A 12,563-nucleotide genomic window follows, 5' to 3' on the forward strand; every position below is an offset into this window, starting at 1 on the left:
TTCTTTAATATTTACAGTAATTTTTGACATGCTTCATTTTTTCCGACCTTTATTTTTCGTGCAACGTTTTTGAGATTTTTAATTCATGCGTTTCCGTGTTTAATATCCCCCTTTACAACCCTCATGTAACAGGTAAAAATAAAATAATTTTATTAAATCTTTATGACGACAATTTTTTCAGGGTAGTAATTAACCTTTGTTTTAATGTTTTAAAACACCACAGAAACAACTTTCTTTGCATTTATAACAATTTATAACATTTTTTATATGAAAGCATATTGTGAAGCTAAACCTGCTTTTGATTGAAGATTTTTTTTTTAACATATATATATCTTGGGAGTTTCATAGCACCATTTTATTTTTATTAAATTTATTTTGAGAGTTATGGCCTTAACTTTTTTAGGAATTAGGGGACAAAACCAATACTTTTCTATTTTTTTGTATAAATTGCTTATTTTTTGGACTAATTTTAACAGGGTTTTATTCTTGAATTCTTGGGGTTCTTTAATATGCTGAATGTTACCATGTATTATATTTTTGGATTTTGGGCCCCAAATTTAAAATGGTCCACATTCATGAGGTCCACAGGGTACAGAATTAAACTGTGTTTGATTTTAATAAAAATGAATTATTGGGTTTTTTTGATATGCTTAATATAAATTTGTATATAGATTTTTAGTTTTGGTACCGTTTTTAAATCGGTCTACATTATGGTCCATAGGGTTTGAAATTAAACTTACATGTGTAGTTTGATTTCCTTAAGAATTGAGTTCTTGGTGTACTTTGATATACGAATCGTACTGTGAAATTTAATTTGTAATTTTAGGTTCGGTTTTTAATTTGGTTTACATTAAGGTTGAAAGGGTTAATTATTAAACTTAGTGTGATTTTAACAAAAATTGATTTTTTTGGGGGTTCTTTGATATTTTGAATTTAAACATTTAGATTTTTGATTAAGGGCTCAGAAGATTGTCTAATTTGGGGTACAAATTGAAAATTTGTTTGATTTCAACAAAAATTGAGTTCTTTGTTTTTTTTGATATGCTGAATCTCACCACTTATTTACATTTTGATGTTTGGGTCCTGTTATGAGTTATGAAGTTGGTTCCTTATTGAGGAGAAAAGGGTACAAAAGCGAACTTTTTGTTTATATAGATTAGACTGTTGGTTTTCCCGTTTGAATGGTTTTACACTAGTAATTTTGGGGCCCTTTATAGCTTGTTGTTCGGTGTGAGCCAAGGCTCCGTGTTGAAGGCCGTACTTTAACCTATAATGGTTTAATTTTTAAATTGTTATTTGGATGGAGAGTTGTCTCATTGGCACTCACACCACATCTTCCTATATCTATTTAGTTTGATTTATGAAAAATTGGATTATTGGGTTTTTAATATGCTGAATATAACTATGTATTTAGATTTTGGATATTGGACTATAATAGGAAAATTTAAAAGTCTTAGACCACATTTATTCTGTGTCAGAATTTATGCTGAGTTAATTATTTAATCACAATATAAATTAAGAGTTGTATCAAGCTTGAATGTTGTGTTTGTACTTGCCCCTTTTGTTTTGGGTACTACCTCTGCGGTTGTATTAGGCTGCGCCCTGAGGAGTATTTTATTTAAGGAATATGCAATGATGATTTTTCCCATATATATGCATTTTTGGGGAAAATGGGGGGGGGGGGGGGGGGGGGATTAAGAAAATGTATACAACAAAAATTACTGTAAATTCAGAAATTATTGCGTGCATTTATTATTGCGATTTTGTCATTTTACACTTGAATGCGATTTTAATTTTTACGATTTTGAGAAAAGTCATGCTTAATTAAATTAAAATATTACAAAATGCGAGTTTTAATTATTGCGTTTACAACTCAGTCGCATTATTCGCAATAATAAAAACCTCGCAATAATTTCTGAATTTACAGTATCAGCAAGACCATTTAAAATCATTGGCGGATCCAGGGGAGGGTTAAGGGGTTGGAACCCCCATTTTTTTGGCAGATTAATGCATTTGAATGGGGACATGAAGTTGGAACCCCCCTTTGTCCTGTGTTGGGAACCTCCCTTTTAAAATGGCTGGATCCTTCCCTGAAATTAATGTGTATGCCCCATTTATGGGCATTATGTTTTTTGGACTGTGTGTTTGTTTGTTCATTTGTTTCTCTTTAGGTAAAAGGTTTGGTTATAATAGTTTTAATTGATGAAATTGTATTGCAATTAACCTGAAACTTTGATGTGATCTTTTTAATTTTAATGCTAAATTAGAGTTTTGATTTTAATTTCACGGTCCACTGAACTGCAGAACATAGAAAGCTTGTGCGAGTCGAGTCGGTAATCTGTATACTATGGACACATTCTTGTTAAGTCTTAAATTACATTTTAGATTTATACTATGCTACATGTATGAAGATTTGAGAGTGGACATTTATTTGTCTTTGTTAAAAGTACAAATTTATATATTTAGGTGTGACACAGTTTGTTAAGAGCCTCAAATTAATTTTTTACCCATGAACAGTTTAAGTTTAAAGTATTGGTTTGTTTCTTTAATCAGCATCAGTTTTGCAAATTAGTTTTACTCACTGTTTTTGTTATTCGTGAAGATATGATGTTGGTTTGTTTTATTATATCATTGCAAGTTACAAAGAATTTTGAATTTTGTTTCTGTCTAATGATTTAGGGCAGAGTTATGGTCCTTTGACTTTTGAAAATTTACTAAAATAATCAGTTTTTCTCACCTTTTTTGTCATTTTTGTATATATGGATTTAATAATTAGTATATCTTTATCATACATGTACCAAGTACGTAACAGTTAAAGTTTAAAGTTTAAATTTTGATTTTGTTTGATAATTTTGTGGAGAGTATTTGGTTGTTGGGCTTAGAAAATTATTTGAAATAATCAGTTTTAAACACTTTTTTTGTCATGCGTTTAAAATACATTAACTTGATTTTTGTTATAAGGTTTACAATGACAAGTTATAAATCAAGTTACAATTTTGTTTCAATACAGTTATTTTTTTAAATGGTAGGGGATTTTGCATTGCCATGCAATACTCACAGAATGCTTGTTTTACGCCCATTTATGGGACGACGTACAGTCAGGGGTACTACTTGTACAAGTTATCTTTATTTACTTAAAGATATCTGACGCCACAATGGAAAAGTGATTGTTGTATGCGTCAAAAGGCCGGCCGAGTAGGTTAATAGCGATAAGGTGTATATACACATATAAGTAAGTAAATAATGTTTGAATAATCTCCCCTTAATTTTCTTTAAAATTTACTTGTATAAGCAAATTTTTCTTACAATCTCACAAAAGTTATTAAGTTTTGTGATGTAAATTCATGCCTTTTATGATTTTTTCCAGGCTGCTGATTTTTTTTTATTAGAGTTTAATGTTTCATCTCATTAATTGAAAAAAGAAACTGATTGGGCAAAGATCTTTTAAAAGTATTTGGGCAAGGCCTAAAAAATTGCTCCTTGGGGGCTTGTAAATGAGCAGTGTTTTGAAGATAACAGACAAATGGGATTTTAATTGTCTATGAAATTACACTTAAATGATTAATAAAGACATTTGTAAAGGGCAGATAATTTAAAATTCTATTAGAGCAAAGAAATCATAAGAATTCAATACAGAAGATAGGATGACTTTTTTTCTTTTACAAGTAAAAATATCTTAATGTTTAAGGGACATGACCATGATAACTCAACTGACATATTATGGTATATTGTTAAAAGTTTGTTTTTATGTTTGTTCTGTTCGTCTTTAAAATGTTTGACATTAACTTAAAAACGCTTTAACCAATATGAAAAGAACTTTGGTGAATTATTTTTATATATATTGCCATGAGTTTGTTTTTTTTATAATAATATACCTGATTTTCCGTTTCCTACTTTTATTTATTAAAAAAGGGGAGATTCTTCAGTTTACAGACTATAACCTTAAAAATAGTTTTACCAACTTGCAAGAAACTGTGGTGAATTGTTTAATTCTATTTATATGAGCTTCCTTTTGATTTTTATACATTTTGTACTATACCTTTTTTGATTTATCATGTTATGGGGATTTATTTTGTACAAAAAGGGTGATTTTTAAGTTTTCAGACAGTTACTGAAAAATGCTTTTTGCATTTTTTTAAACTTTATATTTATTGTTGTAAGCTTTCTTTTGGTTTTTCTAAATTGAAGATTTTACCCTTCTGAGTAATTGTAAGATTTTATTTATAAAAAGGGTTGATTTTTTAGGTTTTGGACAATATCCTTAAAGTGCTTAAAGCAGTTTTTATTAAGATTTGATGACTGATTTTTATTTATTATTATTACATGTATTAGGATAACCTTTTTTTTAGTTTTTTTATAAATTTTCTTATAATAAAATGTTAAAAAGTTATTGAACTTTATTTTTTTATAGTTGATATAGTGAGTTTGTATTATGTTACTATATAACTTTTGATGAACTTCTTTGTACCATTGTTATTTTATGGTGTTTGAGAAATAAAGAATCTTGAAATTTTGACAAAAGATTTACTAAGTATTGCCCAACAGCATACTTAGTATTGCGCAACTGCATGACTGCACTGTGTATTGCACAACAGCCAGAAATCTTTAGTTGAATATAAATTTAATTTATATAATGTTCATTTAAAATTGTCTATTTACATGGTTTACTTTAACAAAGATGTAATTTGAAACTTGTAGGTAAAATTTTACCAGACATGGCTACAATAATAATTGGAGTATGTATTTTTTTTGTAAAATATGTTTTTTGAGCCTGTCCACCTGACAATGAAGATGGCAGACATGGTAAAAAAAAGTACAAAGTGTAAAATGTAAATTTTGTCTTATTATCTAGTTATAAAACTGTAATGAATTGAGATATTCTGACAAGATCAATGTTGGAGAGTAAGTGTTCTGAGACTGTAGAATATGCACTTAGACTAAGCTCTTTAAAGCCTATAGTTATTTTAAAGTTAAAGAATTGAATGCTTTTTACATTTTATTTTTATACAGATATATAATGTTACGAAGTTATAAATGTTTGTCATATGTACATGTTATTGTCCTTATTTTTATTGTTGAGTTTCTGCTTTTTATTTTAAAAGCACTTGTTACATTTTATAATGATGTTTAAATGGGTGTTAGCAGGCTGGTAAGTGTTTTTTGAAGATTTTTGTATTCCTTTTTGGAAACTATTTATGGGCTATAGCTATTTACTCATAAAAAATGTAGCACTATTTAGTTTCTGGATAGGTTGCAATTGTTCAACTTGATTAAACTATTACTTTTTAGAGATGGTATTAGATTTGCATGATTTTTTTATTTTACAAAAGATGGTCAAGTATATATTCCTTATATTTTTAAGTATTGATTGTCATTATGAGTTTTTTATTTATTCTTATTTTTATATATTTTTTTAATGATTTGAATGTTGGCAATTTTAAGGCAAACAAGTTTGAAAGACTCTTTAATTAACTGTAGACACAGGGGTACATGTACTTGTTAAAACCATTTGGAAGTTGTGGAATTCGGCTAACAGGATGATGGGATTATTTAAAAAAAAAAAGAAGATGTGGTATAATGATTGCCAATGAGACATCTTTTCACAAGAGACCAAAATGACTCAGACATTAACAACTTTAGGTCACCGTACAGCCTTTAACAATGAGCAAAGCCCATAATGCATACTCAGCTTTAAAAGGCCCTGATGAGACAATGTAAAACAATTGAAACGAGAAAACTAAAGTCCTTATTTATTTAAAAAAATGAAAGAAAATATATCTATATATCGATAACCCTTCTGAATAACTAGGTTTTGTTAGCTTTAAGGAATGACAACATTTTTGTGTTTTGTATAGTATATTACCATAAAAGGTTTGTTATCAAATACCTTATTGTCCTGAACATGACAAAAAGAAGTTTGCATGTTGATTTATTTTTGATTTATGTCTTTGTATGAATGATGAAATTTAGTTCATGTAATGACTGGTTTGTGATAATGAAAACCCTGGTGTAATAATTTTTTAGTTATAGAGATTTTTTTTATTTGAACTAAATGCAGTGTTACAAACACATGCGAAACTAAGAAGATGTTATATTTAAATAACATTAAATATATTTTATGTTGGCAAACCTTCATTATGTTTAGATAGTATGCAAACAGTGGTACTAAAACAGGAGTACTGTTCAGAATGTTGGCGACATTGGCGAACAGGGGTACTGTTTAGAATGTTAGCGACGTTGGCAAACAGGTGTACTGTTACAGAATGTTGGCGACGTTGGCGAACAGGGGTACTGGTCAGAATGTTGGCGACCTTGGCGAACAAGGGCACTTTTCAGAATGTTGGCGACGTTGGCGAACAGGGGTACTGTTCAGAATGTCGGCGAAGTTGGCGACGTTGGCGAACAGGGGTACTGTTCAGAATGTTGGCGACGTTGGCGAACAGAAGTACTGGTAAGAATGTTGGTGATGTTGGCGATGTTGGCGACGTTGGCGAACAGGGGTACTGGTAAGAATGTTGAGGACATTGGCGAGCAGGGGTACTAGTTAGAATGTTGGCGACGTTGGCGAACAGGAATACTGTTCAGAATGTTGGCGAAGTTGGTGACGTTTGCGAACAGGGGTACTGTTCAGAATGTTGGCGACGTTGTTGAACAGAAGTACTGGTAAGAATGTTGGCGACGTTGGCGACGTTGGCGAACAGGGGTACTGGTAAGAATGTTGGCGACGTTGGCGACGTTGGCGAACAGGGGTACTGGTTAGAATGTTGGCGACGTTGGCGACGTTGGCGAACAGAAGTACTGGTAAGAATGTTGGCGACGTTGGCGACGTTGGCGAACAGGGGTACTGGTAAGAATGTTGGCGACGTTGGCGACGTTGGCGAACAGGGGTACTGGTAAGAATGTTGGCGACGTTGGCGACGTTGGCGAACAGGGATACTGGTTAGAATGTTGGCGACGTTGGCGACGTTGGCGAACAGGGGTACTGTTCAAAATGTTGGCGACGTTGGCGACGTTGGCGAACAGAAGTACTGGTAAGAATGTTGGCGACGTTGGCGAACAGGGGTACTGGTAAGAATGTTGGCGACGTTGGCGACGTTGGCGAACAGGGGTACTGGTTAGAATGTTGGCGAACAGGGATACTGGTTAGAATGTTGGCGACGTTGGCGACATTGGCGAACAGGGGTACTAGTTAGAATGTTGGCGACGTTGGCGAACAGGGGTACTGAATAGAATGTTGGTGACGTTTGCGAACAGGGGTACTGTGCAAAATGTTGGTGACGTTGGCGACATTGGCGAACAGGGTACTGTTCAGAATGTTGGCGACGTTGGCGACATTTACGAACATTTCCCCAATCCTGTACCAGCCTGCTTTTTTTCAATTTCGATCCGTGGAGTGATATAACAAACATAACCTTTTAACACGTCAATCAACCTTAACTTTATATAAAGGATATCACATAATTATAGTAGAAATAAGGATACGGTGTTTCCGTAAATGACATAAAATCAGTACATGCACAACAAAAACACAAAATGCACAGAACTAGCGATCTTATTGCACAAAGTTATAGCGAGAGTTTCGGCACGTAGAAAAAATACTCTCACCCCTAGCTCTTATTTGAGCAGAATTATTTGCAAACTGACAATCACGACACAACTGTGAATTGAAGAAAAAAAAACATAAAGTAATATGAATAAAACAAATCTGGCAAAGAAATCAAATACATGTATGTACTATCATGATTTATTTCGGCGATCACACTGAAGCGTGAAAAAAACAATACAAACATTTAGACAACTACGGGGCACATCGAGATATCTGTTAGATATTTTTGGATGCAAAATTAATGAGGTCTTTATTCTATTTGGACCGACAGGAGGGTGATTTATGTTTAACGCCCAGTGGCAAATATTGCATGAATATCAAGAATATAATATGTTTATACGATATGACTCTGAACCTACTGTCGTCACATTAATGGTAAAAATTATATGCAGCATATCAGAAATTCGAAATTAATGTCTCAACAGTGATACACGTGTACTCTAGACAAATATATTTGAAAATTCAAACTTTAATGTAAAATATGAAAGAATGAACAAGAAATTAAAAGTTGCACTGGCTACTGTCTATTGATCATAAAGAAGCATCTGTCTTAGTTTTGTAAAATGACGCGGGAAAATAGCATTCAGTAACTACGGGTAATCTCAGATATGTTATTTGCGTTCTTTTTATATTGGTTTTTTTTATTTTGTTGTTGCTTTAATTTTGTCGATTAATTCAGGTTTTTTTTTGGGACGTATTATTGTATTCCGTTATCCGTCCGTCCGTGGTCAACACTTCGAACAATAACTCAAAAACGCTTTCACCAATATTCATGAAACTTTAGGGAAGTGTTTATATCTATAGACATAAGCTACTTTTCAATTTCAAAAAAAAATGTTTGTCGCTTCTCTTCCTTCCGCAAAAAAATAATCATCATGCCTCTGTGTCCTATAGGTCGCATTTGTCATCCATTTTTATGATTATTCAGTTGGGGTTATTTCTGGAGAAAAACGGATATTTTAACCCAGACAACTTTTAAGTCATAGTCAAGACTTTCGATTTTAAACTTTTAACTATTACAGTCGTCAAAGTATTTATAGTTATTGATATACATTCAGTAAAAGCATAAAGACGAGCTAACAGGGCGAAGGGCGAATCGTGCAATCACGGTGCAGCTATTTATTTGTTATTTTGTGCTGTTACACCACTATCCCAGTTTAGGGTTGATATCACCCAAACATTTATAAATCCACCACATACTGTATGTGCATGACCAGAGTCAGGATAATGGGATTCAATGGTAGTTGTTTGCTGTCTATCAAGTTTGATTTTCGTTCATAATTTTTTTCATAAATCACGTCGTTAGTTTTGTCGTTGGAATTTTAACATTTTGTCATCTCGGGGCCATTTAAGTAACTGTACGGGTTATGTTTTACTCATTGTTGAAGCTGTACGGTGACCTATTGTTGATAACATCTACGTCATTTGTTCTCTGGTGGATAGTTGTCTCATTATAACTTACTATACAGTATGGGTTTTACTCATTGTTGAAGCTGTACGGTGACCTATTGTTGATAACATCTACCTCATTTGTTCTCTAGTGGATAGTTGTCTCATTATAACTCATTATTGAAGCTGTACGGTGACCTATTGTAGCTTACATATACGTCATTTGTTCTCTGGTGGAGTTTTCTAATTATAATTTACTATACAGTATGGGTTTCACTCATTGTTGAAGCTGTACGGTGACCTATTGTAGCTTACATCTACGTCATTTTTTCTCTGGTGGATAGTTTTCTCATTATAACTTACTATACAGTATGCGTTTTACTCATTGTTGAAGCAGTACAGTGACCTATTGTTGCTAACATCTACCTCATTTGTTCTCTGGTGGAGTTTTCTAATTATAATTTACTATACAGTATGGGTTTTACTCATTGTTGAAGCTGTACAGGGACCTATTGTAGCTTACATCTACGTCATTTTTTCTCTGGTGGATAGTTTTCTCATTATAACTTACTATACAGTATACGTTTTACTCATTGTTGAAGCAGTACAGTGACCTATTGTTGCTAACATCTACCTCATTTGTTCTCTGGTGGAGTTTTCTAATTATAATTTACTATACAGTATGGGTTTTACTCATTGTTGAAGCTGTACAGGGACCTATTGTAGCTTACATCTACGTCATTTTTTCTCTGGTGGATAGTTTTCTCATTATAACTTACTATACAGTATGCGTTTTACTCATTGTTGAAGCAGTACAGTGACCTATTGTTGCTAACATCTACCTCATTTGTTCTCTGGTGGAGTTTTCTAATTATAATTTACTATACAGTATGGGTTTTACTCATTGTTGAAGCTGTACAGGGACCTATTGTAGCTTACATATACATCATTTGTTCTCTGGTGGATAGTTGTCTCATTATAACTTACTATACAGTATGGGTTTCACTCGTTGTTGAAGCTGTACGGTGACCTATTGTAGCTTACATCTACGTCATTTTTTCTCTGGTGGATAGTTTTCTCATTATAACTTACTATACAGTATGCGTTTTACTCATTGTTGAAGCAGTACAGTGACCTATTGTTGCTAACATCTACCTCATTTGTTCTCTGGTGGAGTTTTCTAATTATAATTTACTATACAGTATGGGTTTTACTCATTGTTGAAGCTGTACAGGGACCTATTGTAGCTTACATCTACGTCATTTTTTCTCTGGTGGATAGTTTTCTCATTATAACTTACTATACAGTATGCGTTTTACTCATTGTTGAAGCAGTACAGTGACCTATTGTTGCTAACATCTACCTCATTTGTTCTCTGGTGAAGTTTTCTAATTATAATTTACTATACAGTATGGGTTTTACTCATTGTTGAAGCTGTACAGGGACCTATTGTAGCTTACATCTACGTCATTTTTTCTCTGGTGGATAGTTTTCTCATTATAACTTACTATACAGTATGCGTTTTACTCAATGTTGAAGCAGTACAGTGACCTATTGTTGCTAACATCTACCTCATTTGTTCTCAGGTGGAGTTTTCTAATTATAATTTACTATACAGTATGGGTTTTACTCATTGTTGAAGCTGTACAGGGACCTATTGTAGCTTACATCTACGTCATTTTTTCTCTGGTGGATAGTTTTCTCATTATAACTTACTATACAGTATGCGTTTTACTCATTGATGAAGCAGTACAGTGACCTATTGTTGCTAACATCTACCTCATTTGTTCTCTGATGGAGTTTTCTAATTATAATTTACTATACAGTATGGGTTTTACTCATTGTTGAAGCTGTACAGGGACCTGTTGTTGCGTACATCGACGTCATTTATTCTCAGGTTGATTGTTGTCTCATTATAACTTACTATACAGTATGGGATTTACTCATTGTTGAAGCTGTACGGTGACCTATTGTTGCTTACATGTACGTCATTTCGGTTCTCTGATGGATAGTTGTCTCATTAAAACTTACTATACAGTATGGGTTTTACTCATTGTTGAAGCAGTACGGTTATCTATTGTTGCTTACATCTACGTTTTGTGTTCTCCGGTGAATAGTTGTCTCATTATAATTTACTATACAGTATGGGTTTTACTCATTGTTGAAGCTGTACAGTGACCTATTGTTGCTAACATCTACGTCATTTGTTCACTGGTGGATAGTTGTCACATTATAACTTACAATACAGTATTGATTTTACTCATTATTGAAGCTGTACAGTGACCTATTGTTGCTAACATCTACGTCATTTGTTCTCTGTTGGATAGTTGTCTCATTATAAATCATCATCCTCTTTTTAAAAAGACTGATGACGCTGACGACTTAAAGTAGGATCGCTTTTCCGCCTCCGTTACAACAGGTCCGACAAAAAGGACCCAGAAAAATTAGAGCCAAATCGAGTAAGAAATCACTCTAAGTAACATTGTCCACCACAGATAATGACTCAGAAGATATCATCTTGAAACTAAACCGTTCCCAAATTTTCATTCAGTCTATTCAATTTTTTTAACCTTAACCTTTAAAATTGAGAATGGAAATGGGGAATTTGTCAAAGAGACAACAACCCGACCAAAGAGCAGATAACAGCCGAAGACCACCAATGGGTCTTCAACGCAGCGAAAAAATCCTGCACCCGGATGTGATCCTCAGCTGGACTTTAAATAAAATTGTGTACTAGTTCAAACTAAACTCCAAAACATATAAATGAGCTCAAATTAAAAAACATACAAGACTAACAAAGGCCAGAGGCTCCCGACTTGGGACAGGCGCAAACATTTGGCAGGGTTAATCATGTTTTGTGAGATCTCAACCCTCCCCTACCTTCTCACCAAAAAACCATACATGATGAGAGGGCATTTTCAAGCTGTTTGTAATGACAATAGGACATTTGATTTAAAAGATAGTATCTGGGGGAAAAAATCCATTGCCACAATTCTGTCCTTTAATTTCTTCTGAGACTATGAATTTGTTCATAAATCATATCGTTGGTTTTCTTGTTTGAAATGTTTCACATTAAGTAATGTCCATGCCTTCTACAGCTTACTATAGCTAAAGGTTTTGCTCATTGTTGAAGGCATTATGGTGACCTTTAGCTGCTTACATCCAATTTTTGTATCTGTGAGAAAGTTGTCTGATCAACAATTTTACCACATCTGCTTATTTTTGTATTAGTAACCTAAAAATGAATGGGGGCCTTATTCACTCGAAGGCAATTTATCCACCAAAAGTTGGTAAAATACTACTTATGACTCAAAAAGATAACATTTGGAACAAAACTTTCCTATACTTCAGTATATTCATAGGGACTGTAACATTGATCTAATAATCCTAAAATCAGTAGGGGTTTTCCAATGGGACTTTATTAAACCAAGTTTGGTAAAATGTTCATTATGGTTCGATTTTTTTTTCTAGGAAACTGGAAAGCTGACTGCCAGAAATCTTTCATAATATAAATATAATTAAGCCGAGTTGACTTTTTGGCAACTCAGTTATAAGTTGCATACACTTC

This window comes from Mytilus trossulus, chromosome 11 (assembly GCF_036588685.1).
Source record: "Mytilus trossulus isolate FHL-02 chromosome 11, PNRI_Mtr1.1.1.hap1, whole genome shotgun sequence".
Lineage (NCBI taxonomy): Eukaryota > Metazoa > Mollusca > Bivalvia > Mytilida > Mytilidae > Mytilus > Mytilus trossulus.